This window comes from Ranitomeya variabilis, chromosome 5, assembly GCF_051348905.1.
Source record: "Ranitomeya variabilis isolate aRanVar5 chromosome 5, aRanVar5.hap1, whole genome shotgun sequence".
Lineage (NCBI taxonomy): Eukaryota > Metazoa > Chordata > Amphibia > Anura > Dendrobatidae > Ranitomeya > Ranitomeya variabilis.
The window spans coordinates 114,485,180-114,503,969 of record NC_135236.1 but is presented as its reverse complement, the minus strand read 5'-3'; positions in this window follow the sequence as shown (position 1 = coordinate 114,503,969).

The window sequence follows — 18,790 nt, the reverse complement described above, 5'->3', positions numbered from 1 at the left end:
GTTAGCCGAACTAGCCCGATTATTAAGGGCAAACTCGGCCAATGGCAAGAAAGCCACCCAATCATCCTGATCAGCAGACGCATAGCATCTCAGATAAGTTTCTAAAGTCTGATTAGCTCGCTCGGTCTGGCCATTTGTCTGAGGATGAAATGCGGAAGAAAAAGACAAATTAATGCCCAGCTTAGCACAAAAGGCCCGCCAAAACCGACAAACTGGGACCCTCTGTCGGACACAATATTCTCCGGAATACCATGCAAACGAACCACATGCTGAAAAAACAACGGAACCAAATCAGAAGAGGAAGGCAATTTAGGCAAAGGCACCAAATGGACCATCTTAGAGAACCGGTCACAAACAACCCAGATGACAGAAATCTTCTGGGAAACTGGAAGATCAGAAATAAAATCCATAGAAATATGCGTCCAAGGCCTCTCAGGGACCGGCAAAGGCAAAAGCAACCCACTAGCACGGGAACAACAAGGCTTGGCCCACGCACAAGTCCCACAGGACTGCACAAAAGAACGCACATCACGCGACAAAGAAGGCCACCAAAAGGACCTACCAACCAAATCTCTGGTACCAAAAATACCAGGATGGCCAGCCAACACAGAACAATGAACCTCAGAAATCACTCTACTAGTCCATCTATCAGGAACAAACAGTTTCCCCACTGGACAGCGGTCAGGTTTGTCAGCCTGAAATTCCTGAAGAACCCGTCGTAAATCAGGGGAAATGGCAGAAAGGACCACCCCTTCTTTCAGAATGCCGACCGGTTCAAGGACCTCAGGAGAATCAGGCAAAATACTCCTAGAGAGGGCATCAGCCTTAATATTCTTAGAACCCGGAAGATACGAGACCACAAAATCAAAACGGGAAAAAAACAAGGACCATCGAGCCTGTCTAGGATTCAGCCGCCTGTCAGACTCGAGGTAAATCAGATTTTTATGATCGGTCAAGAGTCAAGACCACAATACGGTGCTAAGCTCCCTCGAGCCAATGTCGCCACTCCTCAAACGCCCACTTCATAGCCAACAACTCACAATTGCCGACATCATAATTGCGTTCAGCAGGCAAAAACTTACGGGAAAAGAAGGCACACGGTTTCATCAAGGAACCAACAGGATCCCTCTGAGACAAAACGGCCCCTGCCCCAATCTCAGAAGTGTCAACCTCAACCTGAAACGGAAGAGAAACATCTGGTTGACGCAACACCGGGGCAGAAGTAAATCGGCGTTTAAGCTCCTGAAAGCCAGAGACAGCTGCAGAGGACCAATTCGTCACATCAGCGCCTTTCTTCATCAAATCGGTCATGGGTTTAACCACACTGGAGAAGTTAGCAATGAAACGGCGATAAAAATTAGCAAAGCCCAAAAATTTCTGAAGGCTCTTCACAGATGTGGGTTGAATCCAATCATGAATGGCTTGAACCTTAACCGGATCCATCTCTATAGATGAGGGAGAAAAAATAAACCCCAAAAAAGAAACCTTCTGCACTCCAAAGAGACACTTAGACCCCTTCACAAACAAAGCATTATCACGAAGGATCTGAAATACCATCCTGACCTGTTTCACATGAGACTCCCAATCATCGGAAAAAATTAAAATGTCATCCAAATATACAATCATGAATTTATCAAGATAAGTCCGGAAGATGTCGTGCATGAAGGACTGAAAAACAGATGGAGCATTAGAGAGCCCGAATGGCATCACAAGGTATTCAAAATGGCCTTCGGGCGTATTAAACGCAGTTTTCCATTCATCACCCTGCTTAATACGAACAAGATTATATGCCCCCCGAAGGTCAATCTTAGTAAACCAACTAGCCCCCTTAATCCTAGCAAACAAATCGGAAAGCAGAGGTAAAGGGTATTGAAACTTGACCGTGATCTTATTTAAGAGGCGATAATCAATACAGGGTCTCAAGGAGCCATCCTTCTTAGCAACAAAAAAAAAACCTGCTCCCAACGGTGAAGAAGATGGTCGAATATGTCCTTTCTCCAAAGACTCCTTAACATAACTCCACATGGCGGTATGTTCAGGCACAGACAGGTTAAAAAGTCGGCCCTTAGGAAACTTACAGCCTGGAATCAAGTCAATCGCACAATCACAGTCCCTATGCGGTGGAAGGGAACTGGACTTGGGCTCATCGAATACATCCTGAAAATCAGACAAACACTCTGGAATTTCAGAAGTGGAAGAAGAGGAGATTGACATCAAAGGAACATCATTATGAACCCCCTGACATCTCCAACTAGTCACAGACATAGACTTCCAATCCAACACAGGATTATGTGCCTGCAACCACGGAAAACCCAGCACGATAGCATCATGTAAATTATGCAACACCAGAAATCGACAATCTTCCTGATGGGCTGGCGCCATGCACATGGTCACCTGTGTCCAGAACTGGGGCTTATTTTTAGCCAAAGGTGTAGCATCAATGCCCCTTAAAGGAATAGGGTTCTGCAAAGACTGCAAGGGAAAACCACAACGCCTGGCAAACTCAAAGTCTATTAAGTTCAAGGCGGCGCCTGAATCCACAAACGCCATGACAGAAAATGATGATAATGAGCAGATCAAGGACACAGATAATAAAAATTTAGGTTGTACAGTACTGATGGTAATTGAACTAGCGATGCTCTTTGTACGCTTAGGATAGACTGAAACGACATGAGAAGCATCGCCACAATAAAAACACAACCTATTCTGACGTCTGAATCCCTGTTGTTCCGTTCTAGACAGAATCCTATCACACTGCATTGACTCAGGCATCTGCTCTGAGGACAACGCCACAGCGCGCGCAATTCTGCACTCCCGAAAAAGCCGATCAATCTGAATGGCCAGAGACATAGAATCACTCAGACCAAAAGGCGTGGGAAACCCCACCATAACATCTTTAACGGATTCAGAAAGACCCTTTCTGAAAATTGCCGCCAAAGCATCATCATTCCATTTATTCAACACAGACCATTTTCTAAATTTCTGACAATACAATTCTGCCGCTTCTTGACCCTGAGACAGGACCAACAAGGTCTTCTCCGCTTGATCCACAGAATTTGGTTCATCATATAATAATCCTAAAGCCTGAAAAAAGGTGTCTACATTAAGCAAGGCTGGATTCCCAGATTCCAGGGAAAATGCCCAATCCTGAGGATCACCACGCAGCAGGGAGATGACAATTTAACCCGCTGAATGGAATCACCAGAGGATCGAGGTCTCAGAGCAAAAAACAGTTTACAGTTGTTTTTAAAACTCAAAAATTTGGACCTGTCCCCAAAAAACAAATCAGGAGTAGGAATCTTAGGCTCTAAAACTAAAAGAAATACCCTGTACCCTAGCAGCAAGCTGGTCTACACAAGAAGCTAATCCCTGAACATCCATGCTAGCACAAGACTCCTCAGCCACCCAGAGAAAAAGAGGGAAGAAAAGACAAAGCAGGCTACAGAAAAAAAAATGGCTCTTCCTTCCCTTCTTCTGAGATGCATTTAACTCATTGTTGGCCAGTTGTACTGTTATGATCCGGTGACCTTGGAGCCGCATGAGACTTTCTCAGGAGTAGGTGGCACCTGTACTGACCGCAAACCCTAAACTGTCACCGCAACTAGAAGTAGCCGTGGGGTGTACCTAACACATCCTAGACACCTCGACACAGCCGGAGGACTAAATACCCCTATAGATGGAAATGGGAATTCTATCTTGCCTCAGAGCAGAACCCAAAAGGATAGGCAGCCCCCCACAAAAATTGACTGTGAGTACTAGAGGAAAGACACACGCAGGCAGAAATCAGGATTTAGCAAAAGAGGCCACACTAGCTAAATAGGAAAGGATAGGACAGAATACTAAGCGGTCAGTATTAAAACCCTAAAAATATCCACAGCAGATAATACAAAAATTCCACCATCTAACTAAAGACATGGAATGTATATCTGCATCTCCTGAGAATCCGACTTGACTGAAATATCCAAACACAGTCTAAGCTGGACAAGAAAAAACATTGAATAGTACTGAATTGTAAAGCACACAGCATGTGTGCTGTAGAAACAAAACCAGACACTTATCTTTGCTGATTTGGCAGCAGGGCAGGAGGAACCAGACAGAGATGTAAAACCTCCAAGAACAATGGACAACTGGCAAGGGCTAATGAATCCTGCACACCTAAATATCCCAGTCAGAGCTGCAATCAGCAGGGACACCTGCCCAGGATTGCAACCCAGGGACAACTGCATTACTACCAACAACCACCGGAGGGAACCCAAGAGCAGAATTCACAACAGTAGAGGTAGACTGGCATACAGCAGGACTCGGCATGGTGGTGGAGGTAGACTGGTTTGCAGAAGGACTTGGCATGGTGGTGGCTTGAGGAATGTGTGCAGCAGGACTCAGCATGGTGGTGGCTTGAGGCAGGTGTGCAGCCGGACTTGGCATCGTGGTGTAGCTGGTTAGTGGTGGAACAGCCTAAAATTCCATGTGTGGCTGCTGGAAGTACCGGGTCTGCTGCATAGCCTGAACATACTCTAAGCAGCAGGGCAGGCCTGCATCACATTCAGCTGAAGATCACGCGTAAGGTTTTCCGACATACCCCGCTCTATAGCATTAAAAAAATGTTGTGCCAGTCTCTGAAGGTCTGCTTCCAGGTGGTCAAGGCGTCAGTTGACTTCCTGGAAAAGTGTGTTCACATGTGCGAACCCACTTTCCAGTCTATCTCCAACTGCCTTCAGGCCATTTTGGAGTCAACAAACTCGGGCATGAGTGGCCTGTCCCAGGCCTTCTGCCCCTGGCGAGAAGACCCAAAAAAAACAGTGGCAGAGGACTAAAAAAGGGGAAAACCAGGAAGACCAGCTGCCTGTTCTGCAGCCTGTGAAGCATGCCCACATGCTGCATCGCTGGTGGATGACTGGGACTGTTCGGTGGCTGTTCGATGAGGGTCGCTCCAACAGAGGACGATCCAGGTTCGGTGGTGCTGCTCCAGGTTCTGTGTGAAAAAGAAATGAAAACCATTACTACAAAAAAATGCAAATTTTAAAAGCGCCAACATATCCCGTGGAAAAGAAAAATTTAGATGTTATACCATGCAATACAACACAAAAATACTTATGTTCGATGACCAACTGCAGGCCTTAGGAAGGAGAACATACGATGGTACTTGTATTTGGAAATCTTTTGAGCAGCATCACTTCGAAATTGGATCTCCTCTCCCAGGTCCTTATTGAAGCAATCCTTCGTCAAACGCCAATGGACTTTGACTCTGTTCACTGTGAAGGGAGAAAAAAAAAAGAAATTGTAAAGCAATGCACCACAGGTTCACTGCGGGAGAAAAAAAAAAGAAATTGTAAAGCAATGCACCACAGGTTCACTGCTGCTTCATATCACATTGCCATACTTACAAAAATCCTTTCTGACTTGTGGGGTGGCTTTGTGCCAATCATCCAACAGCGATCTGGCCACTTCATCCCATAGTCGCCGAATGACCACAGTGTTCAAGTGCTGCTGATCCCGGGTGTCCCACAATGGAACTCGCTCCTGCACCAATGTTATTAGGAGGTCATTGTCAATGGTGGCTTCACGATGTGGAACCTAGAAATCAAAGAAAAGTTGTAAAGATAAAACAAAATAAAAACAGTCAAGGATATTTACACGCCATCTTTCCACCAGAACTTGGGCCTGAGTGTACGCATGTCCTTGCATACCAATGCGTTCCCAGACAGTAATGCGTTGTTTTGATGCACTTCATCCGCACTCATCCGCATGTTTATGCCTGCGCATATTTGACGCCTCAAAAAAATGCAACATGTTGTGTTCGCCAGACCCCGCCGCACACCGCGAAACGACGCATGCGGATGCATCCGCAAGTGAACACATGTCCCTGCATACATCATGTTAAAGATATGTTCGCATGATGCATGCGGATCTATGCAGATCACGTGCTACACACACAGACGCAAATGTGAAACCAGCCTAAATATCTAGTGAAGTAAGTGTGGCCAGCGGGCACCAGCACTATGCAATCAGATCTAAATTAAAGGCATTATAATGAAATAATGAAGGAAACTTACTCAAAAAGCCAGTGGAGCCCCATTAAAAAAGACAGTAAAATACATCACGATTTTTTAAAAACATTTTTCCCCTATTTTCCACCCCAAAATCGTTTTTAAAACAGTTATTTATTACCACTGTATTACTGTATATAGAAAAAATCATGTTCTCCTATGAAGGCCAGGACCTCAAACCCTTGGTTGTTATGGCAACTCATCTACACCCTGCAATTGGAGCGCCAGTGGGAGTTCTGAACAGTGCTCCCTGGGACGCATGCTTTCAAAGCTGTCACAGAATAACAGTGGCACTTAACAGATTAACAGCCTGTACAGAAACAAAAATATTGTGTGAATATAAATAGAGTATTTAAAATAAATAATTAAATAAAAATCTCAGTAATTTCATTAAGTCCATTGGGTTTGAGGGTGCTGATCCTGCATATCCAATATATTTCTTTCCTGTTCAAGGTATCCATAGGGTTTGTAAGTTCAAAGGAAATTAATTCAATTGGTCTGATGGAGATACCTGGGGCATTCTTATTGTCTACCAACTCATGATACTGTGATAAACCATGCTTCATGTAACTTTTTACAATGCTGGACTGGTGTTCTTCACAGATGAGAGCAGGTTCTCAACGAACACAAGTGAGAGATGTGACAGAGTCTGAAGATGCCGTGGAGACTGTTCTGATGCCTGTAACATCCTCCAGCATGACCAGTTTGGCAGTGGGTCTGAAATGGTGTGGGAAGGCATTTCTTTTGAGGGCCGCACAGCCCTCAATGTGATAGCCAGAGGTACCCTGACTGCCATTAGGTACCGAGATGTGATCATCAGACCCAAGGTGCACTTTGGCCTTGCTTTCCTTCTGATGCATGACAATACTAGGCCTCGTCGCTGAAGTGTGTCAGCAGTTTCTGCATGATGAAGGTATTGATACTATGAACTCATCTGCTCGTTCGCAAGCCCTGAATCCAATCGAGCACATCTGGGAAATCATTTCTCGTTCTATCCACGAATGCCACCACAGACTGTCCAGAAGTTGACTGATGCTTTAGTCCAGATCCCTCACGAGAATATTCACTGCCTGATCAGGACCATGCCCAGGTATTGTAGGGAGGTCATACAGGAAGTGGAGTGTTGTGAATTCCGCTCTTGGGCTCCCTCCGGTGGTTATAAGTAGCATTTTTGAGAGTTCTGCTCTTAGGCTCCCTCCTGTGGTTTTGAGTGGTATGGCTGCTTCTTGGATTTAGCATCAGCAGCTGTTTTCACTGATCGTCTTTCTGGCTCTGCTATATTAGTCTGGCCTTTTCCCTAATTCAATGCCAGTTGTCAATTGTTGAGCTTGGAGTCATGGCTCTCTGAGGATTTCCCTGTCACTCTGACCATTTCAGCAAAGCTAAGTCCTTGCTTGTCTTTTTGCAGTTCACTTGTTGTGGACTTTGTTGTTTAGCACTTTCTATTTTTTGCTCATTTGTCCAGCTTATCAGTATGTATCTAGTCAGCTAAGCTGGAAGCTCTGGGCAGCAGAGTTTGCCCTCCACACCTTTAGTCAGGTGTGGAGATTTTTGCATTTCTCTGCGGTGGACTTTTTCTAGTTTTTATTACTGACCGCACAGTGTTCTGTCCTGTACTAATTCTTTCTAGCTAGTAGTGGCCTCCTTTGCTAAATCTTGTTTCATACTACGTATGTCATTTCCTTCTCCTCTCACAGTCATTATTTGTGGGGGGCTGTCCTATCCTTTGGGGATTTTCTCTGAGGCAAGATAGCTTTCCTGCTTCTACCTTTAGGGGTAGCTAGATCTCCGGCTGTGATGAGGTGTCCAGGGAGTGACAGGAACATCCCACAGCTACTGCTAGTGTCTGTGTTAAGATCAGGAACTGCGGTCGGTATAGTTACCACCTGCCCAGAGCTAGTCGCATGTCGCTCCTTAATCACCAGACCAGTAACAGTACAACTGGCCAAAAATGAGCTGAATGCATCTCAAAAGAAGGAAAAGAAAAATAGTTCTGAGCCATTTTTTTTTCTTTAGTCTGTTTTGTCTTTTTCCTTCCTCTTAATCTCTGGGTGATTCAGGATTTGGATGCGGGCATGGATGTTCAGGGGTTGTTTTCTCGTGTGGATCAGCTTGCTGCAAGAGTACAGAGTATTCAAGATTATGTTGTTCAGACTCCGGCCTTAGAGCCTAGAATTCCTACTCCAGATTTGTTTTACGGGGATAGATCTAAGTTTTTGAACTTTAAAAATAACTGCAAATTGTTTTTTGCTCTGAAACCCCGTTCCTCTGGTGACCCCATTCAGCAAGTAAAAATAGTTATTTCTCTGCTGCGTGGTGACCCTCAGGACTGGGCATTCTCCCTTGAGTCAGGGGATCCGGCATTGCTTAATGTAGATGCATTTTTTCAATTGCTTGGATTATTGTATGACGAACCTAACTCTGTAGAGCATGCTGAGAAAACACTGTTGGCCCTGTGTCAGGGTCAGGAAGCGGCAGAATTATAGTGCCAGAAATTTAGAAAATGGTCTGTGCTCACTAAATGGAATGAGGACGCTCTGGCAGCAATTTTCAGAAAGGGTCTTTCTGAAGCCCTTAAAGATGTTATGGTGGGGTTCCCCACGCCTGTTGGTTTGAGCGAATCTATGTCTCTGGCCATTCAGATTGATCGGCGCCTGCACGACCGCAAAGTGGTGCACCATATGGCAGCGTCCTCGGAGCAGAGTCCTGAGCCCATGCAATGTGATAGGATTTTGACTAGAGCGGAACAGAGGGGATACAGACGTCAGAATGGGCTGTGTTTTTACTGAGGGGATTCTGCTCATGCTATTTCTGATTGCCCTAAGCGTATTAAGAGGGTCGCTAGATCTGTTACCATTAGTACTGTGCAGCCTAAGTTTCTCCTGTCTGTGACCCTGATTTGCTCATTGTCATGTTTTTCTGTCATGGCATTTGTGGATTCAGGCGCTGCCCTGAACTTAATGGACTTAGAATTCGCTAGGCGCTGTGGTTTTTCTTTGCAGCCTTTGCAGAGTCCCATACCCTTAAGGGGTATTGATGCTACACCGTTGGCCAAGAATAAACCTCAGTATTGGACTCAGCTGACTATGTGCATGGCTCCAGCACATCAGGAAGATTGCCGTTTTCTGGTGTTGCATAATTTACATGATGTTGTTGTACTGGGTTTTCCATGGTTACAAGTACACAATCCAGTGCTGGATTGGAAATCAATGTCTGTGACTAGTTGGGGTTGTCAAGGGGTACATAGTGACGTTCCTTTAATGTCAATTTCCTCTTCCCCCTCTTCTGATGTTCCTGAATTTTTGTCAGATTTCCAGGATGTATTTGATGAGCCCAAGTCCAGTTCCCTTCCTCCACATAGGGACTGCGATTGTGCTATTGACTTGATTCCTGGCTGAAAGTTCCCTAAGGGCCGACTTTTCAACCTGTCTGTGCCTGAACATACCGCCATGCGGAGCTATGTAAAGGAGTCTTTAGAGAAGGGGCATATTGGGCCGTCTTCATCACCATTGGGAGCGGGATTCTTTTTTGTTGCCAAGAAGGATGGCTCCTTGAGACCCTGTATTGATTATCGCCTTCTTAATAAGATCACGGTCAAATTCCAATACCCTTTACCTTTGCTCTCTGATTTGTTTGCTCGGATTAAGGGGGCTAGTTGGTTTACCAAGATTGACCTTCGAGGGGCATATAATCTTGTTCGTATTAAACAGGGTGACGAATGGAAAACTGCATTTAATACGCCCGAAGGCCATTTTGAATACCTGGTGATGCCTTTCGGGCTTTCTAATGCTCCTTGTGTATTTCAGTCCTTTATGCATGATATTTTCTGCAATTATCTTGACAAATTCTTGATTGTGTATTTGGATGATATTTAGATTTTTTCCAATGATTGGGAGTCTCATGTGAAGCAGGTCAGGATGGTATTCCAGATCCTTCGTGATAATGCTCTATTTGTGGAGGGGTCTAAGTGCCTATTTGGAGTTCAGAAGGTCTCTTTTTTGGGGTTTATTTTTTCTCCTTCGTCTATAGAAATGGATCCTGTTAAGGTCCAAGCCATTCATGACTGGATTCAACCCACATCTGTGAAGAGCCTTCAGAAATTTTTGGGCTTTGCTAATTTTTATCGCCGTTTCATTGCCAACTTCTCTAGTGTGGTTAAACCCCTGACCGATTTGACGAAGAAAGGCGCTGATGTGACTAATTGGTCCTCTGAGGCTGTTGAGGCCTTTCAGGAGCTTAAACGCCGATTTACTTCTGCCCCTGTCTTGCGTCAGCCAGATGTTTCTCTTCCTTTTCAGGTTGAGGTTGACGCTTCTGAGATTGGGGCAGGGGCCGTTTTGTCACAGAGGAATTCTGATGGTTCCTTGATGAAGCCATGTGCCTTCTTTTCCCAAAAGTTTTCACCTGCGGAACGCAATTATGATGTCGGCAATCGGGAGTTGTTGGCTATGAAGTGGGCATTTGAGGAGTGGCGACATTGGCTTGAGGGAGCCAAGCACCGCATTGTGGTCTTGACCGATCATAAGAATCTGATTTACCTCGAGTTGGCCCAGCGGCTGAACCCTAGACAGGCTCAGTGGTCCCTGTTCTTCTCCCGTTTTGATTTTGTGGTCTCATATCTTCCAGGATCTAAGAATGTTAAAGCGGATGCCCTCTCTAGGAGTTTTTTGCCTGATTCTCCTGGAGTCCTTGAGCCGGTTGGCATTCTTAGGGAAGTGGTGATTCTGTCTGCCATCTCCCCTGATTTGCGGCGGGCGCTTCAGGAATTTCAGGTTGATAAACCTGACCGCTGTCCTGTAGGGAAGCTGTTTGTTCCTGATAGATGGACAAGTAAGGTAATTTCTGAGGTCCATTGTTCTGTGTTGGCCGGTCATCCTGGGATTTTTGGTACCAGAGATTTGGTTGCTAGGTCCTTTTGGTGGCCTTCCTTGTCGCGGGATGTGCGTTCTTTTGTGCAGTCCTGTGGGACTTGTGCCCGGGCTAAGCCTTGCTGTTCCCATGCTAGTGGGTTGCTTTTGCCTTTGCCTGTCCCGGAGAGGTCTTGGACGCATATTTCCATGGATTTTATTTCGGATCTACCTGTGTCCCAGAGGAAGTCTGTTATCTGGGTGGTTTGTGACCGGTTCTCTAAAATGGTCCATTTGGTACCTTTGCCTAAATTGCCTTCCTCCTCTGATTTGGTTCCATTATTTTTTCAGCATGTGGTTCGTTTGCATGGCATTCCAGAGAATATTGTGTCTGACAGAGGTTCCCAGTTTGTTTCCAGGTTTTGACGGGCCTTTTGTGCTAAGATGGGCATTAATTTGTCTTTTTCTTCGGCGTTCCATCCTCAGACAAATGGCCAAACTGAGCGAACTAACCAAACCTTGGAAACCTATTTGAGATGCTTTGTGTCTGCTGATCAGGATGATTGGGTGGCTTTCTTGCCGTTGGCAGAGTTTGCCCTTAATAATTGGGCCAGTTCGGCTACTTTGGTTTCGCCTTTCTTTTGTAATTTTGGTTTCCATCCTCGTTTTTCTTCAGGGCAGGTTGAGCCTTCTGATTGTCCTGGTGTGGATTCTGTGATGGACAGGTTGCAGCAGATTTGGACTCATGTGGTAGACAATTTGACGTTGTCTCAGGAAAAGGCTCAGCGTTTTGCTAACCGCCGTTGGTGTGTTGGTCCTCGGCTTCGTGTGGGGGATTTGGTCTGGTTATCCTCCCATCATGTTCCTATGAAGGTTTCTTCCCCTAAGTTCAAGCCTCGGTTTATTGGTCCTTATAAGATTTCTGAGATTATCAATCCAGTGTCTTTTCTTTTGGCCCTTCCATCCTCTTTTGCCATCCACAATGTTTTCCATAGATCTTTATTGCGGAGATATGTGGTACCCGTTGTTCCATCTGTTGATCCTCCTGCCCCGGTGTTGGTTGAGGGGGAGTTGGAATATGTGGTTGAGAAAAGTTTGGATTCTCGTTTTTCGAGGCGGAGGCTTCAGTATCTTGTCAAGTGGAAGGGTTATGGCCAGGAGGATAATTCTTTGGTGGTTGCCTCCGATGTCCATGCCGCCGATTTGGTTCGTGCTTTTCATTTGGCTCGTCCTGATCGGCCTGGGGGCTCTGGTGAGGGTTCGGTGACCCCTCCTCAAGGGGGGGGTACTGTTGTGAATTCCGCTCTTGGGCTCCCTCCGTTGGTGTAAGTAGCATTTTTGTGAGTTCTGCTCTTGGGCTCCCTCCTGTGGTTTTGAGTGGTATGGCTGCTTCTTGGATTTAGCATCAGCAGCTGTTTTCACTGATCGTCTTTCTGGCTCTGCTATATTAGTCTGGCCTTTTCCCTAATTCAATGCCAGTTGTCAATTGTTGAGCTTGGAGTCATGGCTCTCTGAGGATTTCCCTGTCACTCTGACCATTTCAGCAAAGCTAAGTCCTTGCTTGTCTTTTTGCAGTTCACTTGTTGTGGACTTTGTTGTTTAGCACTTTCTATTTTTTGCTCATTTGTCCAGCTTATCAGTATGTATCTAGTCAGCTAAGCTGGAAGCTCTGGGCAGCAGAGTTTGCCCTCCACACCTTTAGTCAGGTGTGGAGATTTTTGCATTTCTCTGCGGTGGACTTTTTCTAGTTTTTATTACTGACCGCACAGTGTTCTGTCCTGTACTAATTCTTTCTAGCTAGTAGTGGCCTCCTTTGCTAAATCTTGTTTCATACTACGTATGTCATTTCCTTCTCCTCTCACAGTCATTATTTGTGGGGGGCTGTCCTATCCTTTGGGGATTTTCTCTGAGGCAAGATAGCTTTCCTGCTTCTACCTTTAGGGGTAGCTAGATCTCCGGCTGTGACGAGGTGTCCAGGGAGTGACAGGAACATCCCACGGCTACTGCTAGTGTCTGTGTTAAGATCAGGAACTGCGGTCGGTATAGTTACCACCTGCTCAGAGCTAGTCGCATGTCGCTCCTTAATCACCAGACCATAACAGTGGAGGCCACACACACTACTGAGTATCATTTCCTTGTCTTGAAGCATTCCCACTGAAGTTAGATCAGCCTGTAATTTGATTTTCCACTGTGATTTTGGGAATCCTTTCAAATAGAGACCTCCATGGGATATTAGTCTTTTTTTCATTGATAAGTTTTATGTTTTATTGTTCTCAAAGGATTCCACTATGTAATGAATAAAGATTTGCAACTGGAATATTTCAGTCAGTGATATCTAGGATGTGGGATTTTAGTGTTTTCTTAATTTTTTTGAACAGTGTATACATGTATAGCGAGGACACATCAAGTGTATTACATAAATATGAATCTTCCCAAGTTATGCCCTGTAAAATACTAATTAGATGGCCAGAATCATCCACGAGACTGGATAGGCTTTTGACATGAGTCTGGAGAATGGTGTCAAGGTAATAGGATAAATTACTTGAAAGTGATCCCATCCCAGATATAACTGGCTATTTTGGAGGGTTTTCAAAATATTTATGTATCTTTGGAAGGTGATACATGAATGGCATATTTTGATCATTAATATGCAGGAACATTTTTCTTATTTACAGCACCCTATTCAAAAGTTTGGAAATGAGTTGGGAAAATTGGCATATAAGGGTGCAAATGGATCATTACTAGTGTTGAGCATTCCGATACTGCAAATATCTGGATATTCGCTGTATCTGAATTCCGATACCGAGTTCCGATATTTTTGTGATATCGGAAATCGGAATCGGAAGTTCCCAGTGTGTGGCTCCCAGGGTCTGGAGGAGAGGAGACCCTCCTTCAGGCCCTGGGATCCATATTCATGTAAAAAATAAAGAATAAAAATAAAAAATATGGATATACTCACCCCTCCGGCGGACCCTGGACCTTAGCGGTGTAACCGGCAGCCTCCGTTCCTAAGAATGCAGTGAGTGTAGGACCTGCGATGACGTCGCGGCTTGTGATTGGTCGCGTGAGCGGTCACATGAGCGGTCACGCGACCAATCACAAGCAGCGACGTCATCGAAGGTCCTTCACTCTGCATTCTTAGGAACGGAGGCAGACGCTTGCAGCGGTGACAGCCAGGGGCTGTCCGAGGGTGAGTATATCCATATTTTTTATTTTTATTCTTTATTTTTTACATGAATATGGATCCCAGGGCCTGAAAGAGAGTTTCCTCTCCTTCAGACCCTGGGAACCATCCAGGATACCTTCCGATATTTGTGTCCCATTGACTTGTATTGGTATCGGGTATCGGCGAGATCCGATATTTTGCCGGTATCGGCCGATCCAATCCGATACCGATACTTTCGAATATCGGAAGGTATCGCTCAACACTAATCATTACTGTATGTATAATTTCATAGTGCTCTTGGCTAGATAAAATATTAAAAGCTTCTTTAGTACAGTCTTCTTGATTCTGTACCACTATACCACCCACTTGTCGGTAGACAGTATGACAATTTTGGGGTTATTCTTAAAGACCTATTTGTTGTCATGTTTTGCACATTTGAGTTTTTCACTGTATAAAGATGTCGCTACAGCGTTGAAACACTTTGTGAATAAAAAACCTTTCTGTCATCATCATTGTTGAAGAATCGATGTACTCCAGCAGCAACTGGATACCATGTAAGTTTTACTGTAGCAGAGATGCGAGTGTATGTAACTACCTCTTCTTTTCTTCCTCCACAGAGTTTTGTATGTTGATGTTACAAAGATGTGTTTGTGTTTATGTAGTAAAGCTATGTGTGTATTTAGCAGAGGTGCTTATTGATGTAGCTAACCTTTGTATCGATGTTGCAGAGCTGTGTATTGATGTAGCTGAAGTGTGTGTTCATGTAGCAGGGTTGTGCCTGTGTGTACATGCAGCAGAATTGTGTGTGTATTGATATAGTAGACTTGTGTATTGATATAGAAGAGTTCAGTGAGTTGATATTGCAGAGGTGCGTGTGTTGATCTAGCAGAGTTGATTATGTATGTAGCAGACTTGTGTTTTGATATTATAGAGTTGTTTGTGATGATGAAATAAAAGTGCGTGTATGGGGGGATTATTGAGTGGGAATCTCTGTGGGTGTGCTGTATGGGGACCATCAGTCTGTGGGGGAAGTACAGACAGTGGGAAATTTTTACTGTGTGTGGTAGGTACAATGGGGGCCTTATACGTTGTGTGGGAAATTTAATGTAGTGGGCACCATTTTATACGTGTGGTAAATCCTATTTTAAAGTTAAATGTATTAAACTGTGTGTAAGGGCACAGTGGAGACCATAACAGTGGAGTAGAAATCCTATTGAGCATCAATAACAGGATTATGTCTGTGTGGTCATATATAAAGGACTGGGCTAGGTTAAAGTAATGGCTTAATGCAAGACAAACACTGATGTAGTGCATAGCGCGCAGCCATGCATTTCTCTTTCTTATCAATTCAAAGTTTAGAGCTATGGAAAGACTCACTTACTGCAATATACTGTTACATTGTTGGACATGAATGAGTTACTATATATATTCAGGGCTTTGAAATACTGCAGGCAGATGAGTAGCTAGGGTTTTGGCTCAGGGGGGGCGAAGCTTCTGAGTGGGCCCCTAACCAGGTAACCTTGATTACAACTGGGTGATGTGCCCTAATAGTCGAGGAGAGCCTCAGCAGATGATCGTGCTGTTACTGAAGATAATCTCTATATAAAGACCAGTATGGATATTACCACCATATGGTCAGTCCTACAGAACATATACACACTAGTGTTGAGCATTCCGATACTGCAAGTATCGGGTATCGGCCGATATTTGCTGTATCAGAATTCCGATACCGAGTTCCGATATTTTTGCGATATCGGAAATCGGAATCGGAAGTTTGCGGTGCGTATAGTTCCCAGGGTCTGGAGGAGAGGAGACTCTCCTTCAGGCCCTGGGATCCATATTCATGTAAAAAATAAATAATAAAAATAAAAAATATTGATATACTCACCCCTCCGGCGGACCCTGGACCTTAGCGATGTAACCGGCAGCTTCCGTTCCTAAGAATGAGTGAGTGTAGGGCCTGCGATGACGTCGCGGCTTGTGATTGGTTGCGTGAGCGGTCACATGAGCGGTCACATGACCAATCACAAGCCGCGACGTCATCGAAGGTCCTTCACTCTGCATTCTTAGGGAACAGAGGCAGACGCTTGGACCGGTGAGAGCTGGGCCGTCAGAGGGGTGAGTATATCTTTATTTTATACATGAATATGGATCCCAGGGCCTGAAGGAGAGTTTCCTCTCCTTCAGACCCTGGGAACCATTCCGATATTATGTGTCCCATTGATATGCATTGGTATCGGGTATCGGTATCGGCGATATCCGATACTTTTTGGGTATCAGCCGATCCAATCCGATACCGATACCTTTGCATATCGGAAGGTATCGCTCAACCCTAATACACACAGTTACAGATAATGTCTTACCGCTGACGTTCTTCATGATGGAGTCATCACTTTTCCTGTCGTTTCCATCTGGCCCAGACCAACATGACAACTTCTTCCAGCAATGAATCGGCTGCAGAGAATACAACAAAGACACATTTCACTTCTCATATTCCAGCCCCATCACATCTATTCCCAACCTGCACAAATTCCTCATCCTGCTGATATCCCAAATACTGAGTCGCTGCTGCCGTATGTGTCCCTATTACTGCCCCTGATACCCCAATACTGAGCCGCTGCTGCCGTATGTGTCCCTATTACTGCACCTGATATCCCGAAACCGAGCTGCTGCTGCCGTATGTGTCCCTATTACTGCCCCTGATACCCCAATACTGAGCCGCTGCTGCCATATGTGTCCCTATTACTACACCTGATACCCCAGTACTGAGCCACTGCTGCCATGTGTCCCTATTACTGCACCTGATACCCCAATACTGAGCCGCTGCTGCCGTATGTGTCCCTATTACTGCACCTGACACCCCAATACTGAGCCGCTGCTGCCGTATGTGTCCCTATTACTACCCCTGATACCCCAATACTGAGCCGCTGCTGCCATATGTGTCCCTATTACTGCACCTGCTGTGTGGTTCTCTGTGCCCTCTAAATTCTAAGGCACCCCTCTATAATATAGCAATGCCAGGTGCAAGTGCCCTAGAAAACAGTGTCCATATTTTACCCCATAGAAAGTAATATTGTCCTGTGTGCCCCTTTGATAGTCACAGTAACCTGAGTTCCGCTATAATAACTGCCCACTTTATATTTAATGTCCCGAGTCTGACCCCCTGTACAGCTCCCCTATACATTATGATGCTCTCTTATACACAGTATACTAACCCCTTAGTAGCCTCCAAACTGTTTGATGGCTCCAACACTGTAATCCTCACACTGTATGATGCCCCTCTAGATAGCCTCCATATAGTATAATGCACCAGATAGTCCTCAATATAGTATAATGCACCAGATAGGCCTACTCTATATTGTATAATGCACCCCCATAGGCAGACTCTACAGCACAAGGCAGCACCCATATGCAGACTCTGTATTATAAGGCAGCACCCCTTAGGCAGACCCTGTAGTATAAGGTAGCACCCCGCAGGCAGACCCTGTAGTATAAAGCAGCACCCCCATAGGCAGACCCTATATTATAAGGCAGCACCCCATAGGCAGACCCTGTACTATAAGGCAACACCCCTATAGGCAGACTCTGTAGTATAAGACAACACCCCCATAGGCAGACCCTGTACTATAAGACAGCACCGCCATAGGCATACCATGTAGTATAAGGCAGCACCTCCATAGGCAGACCCTGTAGTATAAGGCTGCACCCCATAGGCAGACCCTGAAGTATAAAGCAGTCCCCCCTAGGCAGACCCTGCAGCATTAGGCAGACCCCCATAGGCAGACCTTGTAGTATTAGGCAGACCCTGTAGTATTAGGCAGACCCCCCATAGGCAGACCCTGTAGTATAATGCAGACCCCCAAAGTCAGACCCTGTGGTATTAGGCAGATCCCCCATAGGCAGACTCTGTGGTATAAGACAGAACCCCCCATAGGCAGATTCTATACTATAAGGCAGACCCACCATAAACAGATTCTGTACTATAAGGCAGCACCCTTTAAAAAAATAAATAAATACTCACCTCTCTTCTTCCCAGTTCCTGTGCTGCTCTGAGCTCCCGCTCGTCTCCTGACAGTGGGCGCCAGACAGTGACGTCATCGCGCCCCCTGTCAGCGTCGCCGACATCAGACGCTGACAGGGGGAGGATGGGGGAAGGAGTGCAGCGCTCTTTCCCTCATCATTGCGGTCAGCTGTATCGGCTAGATGCCGGTACAGCTGACCCTGCGATGACAGGCGGGCCACCCACTGCTGGCACCGGGGCACCCCTGCCTGCTCAGGGGCCCCATAGTGGCAGAGCAGGGAGATTGATTCTCCCTGCTCTGCCTCACAAGGTAACTGTATCGGCGTGCTAGCTCCGGGTGGGCCCCCTCTGACCACTGGGCCCGGGGCGCCCGCACCCTCTGCCCCAACGGTAGCTACGCTACTGACTGCAGGTGTATAAGTGAAGGAAGATCCATTTTCTGGATGAAGAATAATACATATACCAGGACATACAGTACTCATTTTCATGACTTTAATATTGCAGTTGGGGAATTCACTGTAAGTTGTAAGAAATGTATGATGAAGCCTGGTAAACCTGAAAAGGTTGAGAATTGGAAGCACTAATGCGAATGGCTAAAGACTGGAAGCTTCTTTTTTACTAGGGTTTGTTGCCCTTAAGGGAGATATATGGTCTTGTCCCTAAGTTTTAATGCTTTGAATACATAAAAACAAGCTGCTTCATGGTCTGT